Raw genomic sequence first — 8,057 nt, forward strand, 5'->3', positions numbered from 1 at the left:
AATACAATTCAGTCCACGATGGAGGGAGGTAGTGTCAGGATCATCTTTAGGTAGAGAATGTCTCATCATTTAATTTGTCCTGTAATATTCTCCAGTATCTCTCATTAAAAACTCTAGAGATTAAGGTCAGTTTTAGAAGGATTCCTATGGTAGAGTGAATAACAGATTTTCAGCTAGAGGCATCTGATACAAAAGTTCCACAGCAACTTAAATTACTTAAGAACTTTTCAGAGAAAAGTTTGCATCAGAATATGTTCAAATTATTATCACCAAAGGAAATATTTATTTTAGCTAGGTAAAAATATCACAGATAAATTTCAATTCAATATAGCAAGATATATATATATATATATATATATACACACACACACACATGAATTTCTTCTAATTCTATCAAAAATACCTTTGAAATTATTAAGGAAATTAAAAAATACACTTAAGTGCCAGCAGAATTGAAAATCCTGGAAGGGTGCCTTCTGCTGACCAGAAGAGTGGAGAGTTTCTGGAACACATAAGGCAGGCAGGTCCAGAATGATGGCACAAACTTTGAGAGCAGAGGAACAGATGAACTCATGCATATAAAATAGAGAGGCTCCATGAAAAGCAAATCCAAAATCACTACAAGCTCAGGGACAGTGTTGGCTGGGAGAATCTAATGCAACAGATAAAGTTTTGCCAAGTCTCATATAAAGTTAGAAAACAAAATTTTAAGTATAGAGAGGTATCATATCAACAGATATGGAAAAGATTTCTCCTGCCAGAACAACATAATTCTAACTTGAATTAGAATAAACATTCCACCTATCTGAACTGATTGATACACAAATGTACATACCAAACTGAGCTATATTATGCACCCCCATGTGTTTCAGAAAAAATAATCAAATAATCAAATTTGACCAGTAGAACTTCTATATTAAAGAAACAGATAACAGACAAAATAGAACACAATTTTTAAATAACTGTATTAAGCACACACAAAAATGATAAGATTTATCATTGTTAAAAGATTACCAATAAAGTGTTCACTTCGGCAGCACATATATTGAAATTGGACAATACAGAGAAGATTAGAATGGCCCCTGCACAAGGATGACATGCAAATTCATGAAGCATTCAAAAAAAAAAGAAAAAAATTACCATTAAGAAAAAAGTAGTCAAAATACTTGGAAATTATATAAAGAATTGCTAAAATTAAAAAAAAAAGTCATAAGTGGGTGAATAGCTAAAGATGGAATTAATTAGCTTAATGATAATGCCAAAGCTTCTCCCAAAAGGCAGTAAGAAAGGATGAAGAATCAAATAACATGAGAGGAATGGAGAATAGTTCAATTCAACTCTCAGTATAATAGGAAATCCTGAAGGGAAGGACAAAGAGAAGTGGGGGAAAAGAATAAAGTAATAATTAAAATAAAGTGTCACAATGTTGAAGAAAGATACAGATTATTTAAAGTAAACTCATACTTGCTTTGAGCATCTTGCCAGAATATGGGTTGTTGGAAAGTAAAAGCAAAGGGTATCCAAAATAAATTTATTCTCTTAAGCATATAAAAGACACTTAAAAATAACACTAGGGTTAAAAGGAATATCAAATTTAAAATTACAGATGATTTAGAAAAGCAGAACAAACCAAAAACTGTTGAATCCTGCTAAAATGATACTCAGAGTAATCTGTATAATCCTAAATGTATACATTAGAAAACAACACACACGCAAAAAAGATTTAAAAGAATTCTTAGACATTTGTTTCAAGGATCAGTAAAAAATAACAATAATATATGACAACTCAGAAGGAAGAAATTAATGATGAAAAAATAGAAATAAGCCAAATATAAAATATAACAGTAAGATCAATAGTAGATATATAAAAACAAAAGCTGGTTCTTTGAAGAGTTTAATGAAACAAATACATTTTTGTCTCAACAACAACAAAAAAGTTAGAAAACAAATAAACAGCTTTAAAATGGAAAGATGATATTAATTACTGATATGGAAAAGATTTCATAAATTATAGGAAATTACTAAGTGCAACCTTTCACCTATAAATTAGAAAAACAAAAAAAATTAGTTTTGAGGAAAATATAAATTAACCAAATTGACTCAATCTTAAGTGAAGCATGATAGAAGTTTAAAATAATCTATCCCTTTAAAATGCAACAAATCCTAAATGCTTTATTTGCAAGGTTTTCAGCATCAAGTGCAGTTACTTCCTATGATGTTAAGTTCTTCCAGAGAATAGAAAAAAAATAGAAAGTTTCTCAAGGTTAGCACGATCTTTATGACGAATGAAAATTGTTAGCATAACCAAGGAATCTAGTTCAATTTCATTAATAAAAAGAGATATAAAAATATAAATAAAATTTTGAGAAGTCAAGGCTAGCAGCTGATTGAAATAATTCATTGTGGCTAAGGAGAATTTTTCCCAGAAAATGAAGGATTTTTCATCACTAGGGAATCTCTGAATATTATGAACCACATTATTTGTACTTGTGAAGGAAATAAAAAACAAAGAGATTAAATGATTCAGATGATAAAGGCTTTATTCTGTGATGTTCTTCTACAGTACCTGAAGACCAGGTAACTCCCTGAGCAGAAGCAGGACTGGAGTTTGATGGGATGAGAGAAGAGAGGTGTGTGTCCTTGTGGTCTTGCAGTTCTGGTCCAGGTTGAAGTCTTCTTCATCTCTAATTGCTGCTAAACTTGTGGTTGGGGCTGTTGGAGGTTTTTCATGCCTCTTGCCCAAAATCATTGAGGAAATCCTACTCCAACAACTGGCAGAACAGATTTTTGGAAGCTGTTTTTTCCATCCTTATAATTTGTCAAGGTTTGGTGGAAGGAGAAAATAGAAAGGAAAAAAAAAAAAGGAGAGAAAGGGGAAGAGAAAAAGATGAGGAAAAAAGCAAAGGACGTAAGTGTTGAAGCAAGGGAAGGGTGAATGCTTGTGAAATTCTGTGAATAAATTTAAAAACATAATCTGTAAGATCATCTACACAAATGCTGAAAAAAACAGTTCATACATAAAATTTAACACCAATTGCATATCTTGTTAAAATGTATCTACCCAAGAATTACAGTAAATAGCACACTTCACAGTTAAACATATATTAAATGCAATCCTATTAAAGGCAATGGTAAGATTTGGGATGGCCACCACAGTGGAGATCCCTTTTTGGTCTGCTTAGCACTACCCCTTTCCTTTAGGAAAAAATAACCCCCTTTTATGGAGAACTCCTCACCACAGTCAAAACAACCATGTGGAGGTGTGGGGAGGGATAATCCCTATTCTCTGCCACCAACTCTGTTTATTGTTTAAGGCTAAACATGTGACCCAGCCAAACCAATAATCATTCTTTCCCAGGGATTTTTTTCAAACTAAAGCTGAAGAAAGAGATTCAATCTCAATTAGTGGAAAAAGTTTTGAAATACGATATATGATGCTCTCTGCATCTATAGCTCCTGTCTATAAAGGGACAATCTATACCTGGTTAAAATGAGACCAAAATGGAGAGAAAAACAGAAATAAGTGAGCTAGAGAATGCATCCTGGCTGCATTTTCAATTAATGGTTTACATTCTCTCTCAGACTAAGCTGTGATGACTTTTCTTTCTGCAGTTGCGTGAATCTCCTAATAGCTTCCTCTTTTTACCTAAGTAATTCAAGTTAAATTTAGTTACTTGCAACCCAAAGAGTTCCAGCTAAAGTACCTGCTATCACTACTATGCAGCATTGTCCTTAGGACACACAGTCGAGATGTGTAAAGTGAAAATCACAGTACAAGATTTGAGAGTAGAGAATTTAGAAACTAGAATGAAGAAACTGAAGACAAAACCTGGAAAGATGAATTAGAAACAAATTTTAAGAGGCTTGTAGTCCATGCTGAGTAGTTCGGTCTTGCTGACAGTAACAAACCATCAAAGAGTTTTAGGGAAGATCGTGACCTGAAAAAGTTTCTGCCTTAGAAAAATGGCTCTGGTGGATTGTGGAGTATGAACTACGTGGGGATCACTGCTGAGGAATTTAAAATTGTAATTCAAAGATTACCAAGTTGATTCAATTTTATGAATGAAGTCATGTGCAGGCAAACTCTTTCTGTAATGTGCCAGATAGTAAATATTTTATGCTTTGTAGCCATATAGTCTGTCAAAACTATTCAACTCTGCCATTTAGTACCAAAGCAGCTATAGACATACTGAAACAAATCAGTATGACTATGTTCCAATATAATTTATTTATAAAAAACAGACAGCGGGCCAGATTCGGCCTATGGGCAACAGTTTGCCTACCACTGAATTAAGTAATCCTTTTGTAAACACGTATATAAACTTACACACACACACATACACACACATATACATACATATAATAGACACATAGATCACTAAGATGTAATAATTCCATTTATTTCATCAAATATTTGCGTCATGCCTTTAAAAATATGTTCCAGGCACCATGCTAAGTGAAGAATATTATTATATAAATAACATGACACTGAAAAATTTCTAGCATTCTTTATTATGTAGAGGATGTACAGGTACTTGGAGGGAACAAAAAGAAGACCCAAAGTGATTCATTAAGAACACATTATGACAAAACATCATTCCTTATTGATAATACTCCTAAAATTGAGATTCAGGATAATTTCAAGTTATGCTATGTCTCAATTTCAGCATACATTTCACTAGGTATATTAAGATGTTCTCATGTAAGAGACAAAAAATGTGGTCTGGATGAAGTTCAAAGGGTCAAATTTATAATCCATTAAACAAGTGAAAACATTGTTTAATGAAATCAGTACCCCGAGGGGAAATCCTGTGGTCTCTGCCTCAGCATCCTTTTCTATCTCATTCATTCATTCAACAAGCACTTATTGAAAATTTTACTATAATGAGAAGCATTGCACTAGTTTCTTAAAAATATAGATATGGGAACAAACAAAGCTAATCTAAACTGATATTTTGGGCCCTGCTCCAACCAAGTTGGTAGAGTAAGAGGCTCAGGGCTCCATCCCCCAAGAGAAGCTTGAGCAATCAGCATGAAGGGGCATAAACATCTTTCTTAAAGTTCCAGAAAACAGTTAAAGGATTGCAGTAATAAAGAAAGTCCAGATTATGAAAAGTGCAACTTAAAAGTAGTAGGATATCATGGTGCTCATGCTGGGCCATCCCTCCTCCCCTCACTGGCTTGGGGCAGAGCAGGCCCTTGGACCCAGTATGGGATGGGTCTGTGGTCCCAGTTCTGTAGGGAGCAGAGTAGCCTTTGTGCATGTACTAGGAGCATGTATGTTGAGTGCAATCTCTAGTGGCAGACTGAGTGACAGAACCAGGACAGTTGTCATGGGCTCACCATCCTAGAACTTGCCTGGCATGCGCAGGGTGGCCTACAGAATGCTCTGGGAGATTAGTCACCTCAAGACTACCTACAGTGAGGGTTTGTGGCTGTAGGACATACAGTGCTGTGTCCGGGACCATGGGGAAACTGTTTCCTAGGGAAGAGGGGACATTTTACTTGTGTAAATGGGGACTTCTGAGGGCCAGGCCACAGGTGCATTCCCAAGACAAGGCACATGTGCAGAAAGGATCAGGGAGGCCCCTATGTTATGGCCTTGATCTATTCTCTAAAATTATATGGATAAGCTGTGAAGGAGAACAATTCAATATTGGAGAATATGAAAGTCCATACAGACAGAAAGTACAGTATAAGTTTTCACAGATGGGGAGCAGAAGGGAAAGGGGAGTTAATCCATAATGGGTATAGTGTTTCTGTTTGGGAGATGAGCAAGTTTTAGTAAGGTTTAGTAAGTTTAGTAATGGAAGGTGGTGAAGGCACCACAACATTGTGAATGTGGTGAATTCCATTGAATATTTGCTTGGGAGTGGTTAAAATGGGAAATATTGTTTTGTATATATGTTCCCACAATTTAAAAAGAGAGAAAGAAAGAGCAACTAAAGAGAAAATGACAATTAAATGCAACATGTGATCCTAGACAGGATCTAACATGGGAGAAAAGGCTCAAAGGATATTATTGGGATATATGAAAACATTAGAATATGGACTGTAAGCTTGTTATCAATGTGAAATTTCTTCAACTGCATTTAAGGTAGTTACATAAGAGTACCATTTTTCTTAGGAAATGTACATGGCAGTATTAAGTGTTCAAAGAGCCTGATGTATACAACCTACACTCCAGTGTCAGAAAATAGATTGATAAATAGATAGATAAACAGATAGATAAATGGATAGATCTATGGATTAATAGATAATGATACTCAGTTTTGGCAGTATGTTAATATTGGTGAATCTGGGTATCTGGTGGTCTAGGGGTATATCGGAATTCTCTGTATGGGATTTGTATTATTATTGTAACTGCCCTAAAAGTTTGAAAGTATTTTAAAATAAAAGATTAAAAAAAAAAATGAAGTTGTGGACCAGGGTGTAAGGGATTATTTATTAATTAGGAAGGACCATGAGAACTCTCTGGACTGTCAAAAATATACTATAACTTGAACTATGTGGTGGCTAGAGGAGAGTAGATATAAGCAAAAATTCATCCAGTTGTGCACTTAAGATTTTGCACTCGATTGTAGGTGCAAAATACTACATTTTAAAAAATAACATCGATAATAAAGCTAACTGTGTTACTCCCTTCTCAAACAACCCTTATTAGACTCATTGTCTGTAGTATAAAATCCAAAATTTCTTTTTCTGGGGACAAAAGATGGTAAATAATTTGTCACCAACTTACTTTCCCAGCCTCATTTCCCCTAACTTGATTCATGCTTCTCCTGTTCCTGCCATAATAAACTTACCATAATTCCTCAGTGCATGAGTGAGAATGGCCCTCCCCCTGGAACACTGGGTTTAGTGGAGTGAATTCTAAAATCACATATAAATGACAAGATGAAGCATATCCAGAGGAGAGCTGTAGGTCTGAAGACTCTTCAGAAGATGCTGCAGAATCCAGAAACCAAACAAACAAGAGACAGATATGGAACAGCTGATTCTGAGGTGATAAAAATTAATTAGGAATGAAAGGCTAACTTTCTTAAAAATAGTGGCAACCTTTAAGAGAGGTCCATTCTATGACACCATAGAAGTAAAAATTAGGACCATTAAAAGAAATAGCATTCTTAACATGCATCCATAACTGATATTTAACAAGTCCTATCAGGGCAGGAATGTGCATCTGGTCAAACTAAACTGCTGTAGGACCAGTAAGGAATTGGACGACACATTCCTGGAATGCTAGGCTCCAATGTAAATACTACAGCGGGGGAGAGGTGGCTGAGAGAATATTTCGTAAAAGCCAGTACATGGCAAATGGAAGTGAATATAATTAACAAAATAAAGTCTTATATAAGGATCAATAGAGATGGTCTTTCCCTTAGGATGAATCTATATAATTCAACATACTTCAAAGTTACGAAGGCAATAAATAGGAAAGTCAAAAAAAGGAAGGGTAAATGGAGCCTCCTTCTGCCAGAAGCTAGAGCAGAGAGGATTGGAAAGGGTGATATAGAACCGTCACATGGAAGGCCAGGTGAAACTTGCCGTCCAGCAGCTCAGGGAGGATATTATCAAGCAATATCCTCAGGCTCTAAGCCTCCTCCTTCAGTGAGCCAAGACAGAGCTTGACAAAACAATCTACAGAACAAAGAAGAGAATGAACCATTGCTAAAAGTTTCCTGGATCTGCCAGAACCTCAAGAGAATGTTAAAAAATAATAATAAAAATATAAAAAATAAGAAAGCTTCAAAAGAAATATTGTTGATACTTTTTAGTTATCGGTATGAAGGCAAAAAAAAAAAAAAGGCAACAATAGCCAGTTAATTTGATGAATTCTAGTTATAGCAACAGTATTTTAAGTGTATTAGTTTGTGGGGAGGGGCATTCCTACCTCCCCTCAAAAAAACTTGGGGCCAGACTTATTAGGTCAATTTCTTACTAACTCCATTTTATTTTGTTCTAAATTAGGACACAAACACAGTGGTATAACAGATATAATATCTCTGCACAATGCATCATTTCTTAGATTTCATTTACTTTTAATTTCATGAGTT

General features: G+C 35.0%; 1 non-coding gene across 1 annotated transcript; it reads left to right on the forward strand.

Moving 5' to 3' along the window:
* Positions 1–1,021: 1,021 nt before the first annotated feature.
* On the forward strand, positions 1,022–1,127 carry LOC119507521. The gene has a single exon (XR_005211278.1). It is a non-coding gene; the product is annotated as a U6 spliceosomal RNA (small nuclear RNA).
* The last annotated feature ends 6,930 nt before the right edge of the window (positions 1,128–8,057 follow it).

Source organism: Choloepus didactylus, chromosome 12, assembly GCF_015220235.1.
Source record: "Choloepus didactylus isolate mChoDid1 chromosome 12, mChoDid1.pri, whole genome shotgun sequence".
In the NCBI taxonomy this organism is placed as follows: Eukaryota; Metazoa; Chordata; class Mammalia; order Pilosa; family Megalonychidae; genus Choloepus; species Choloepus didactylus.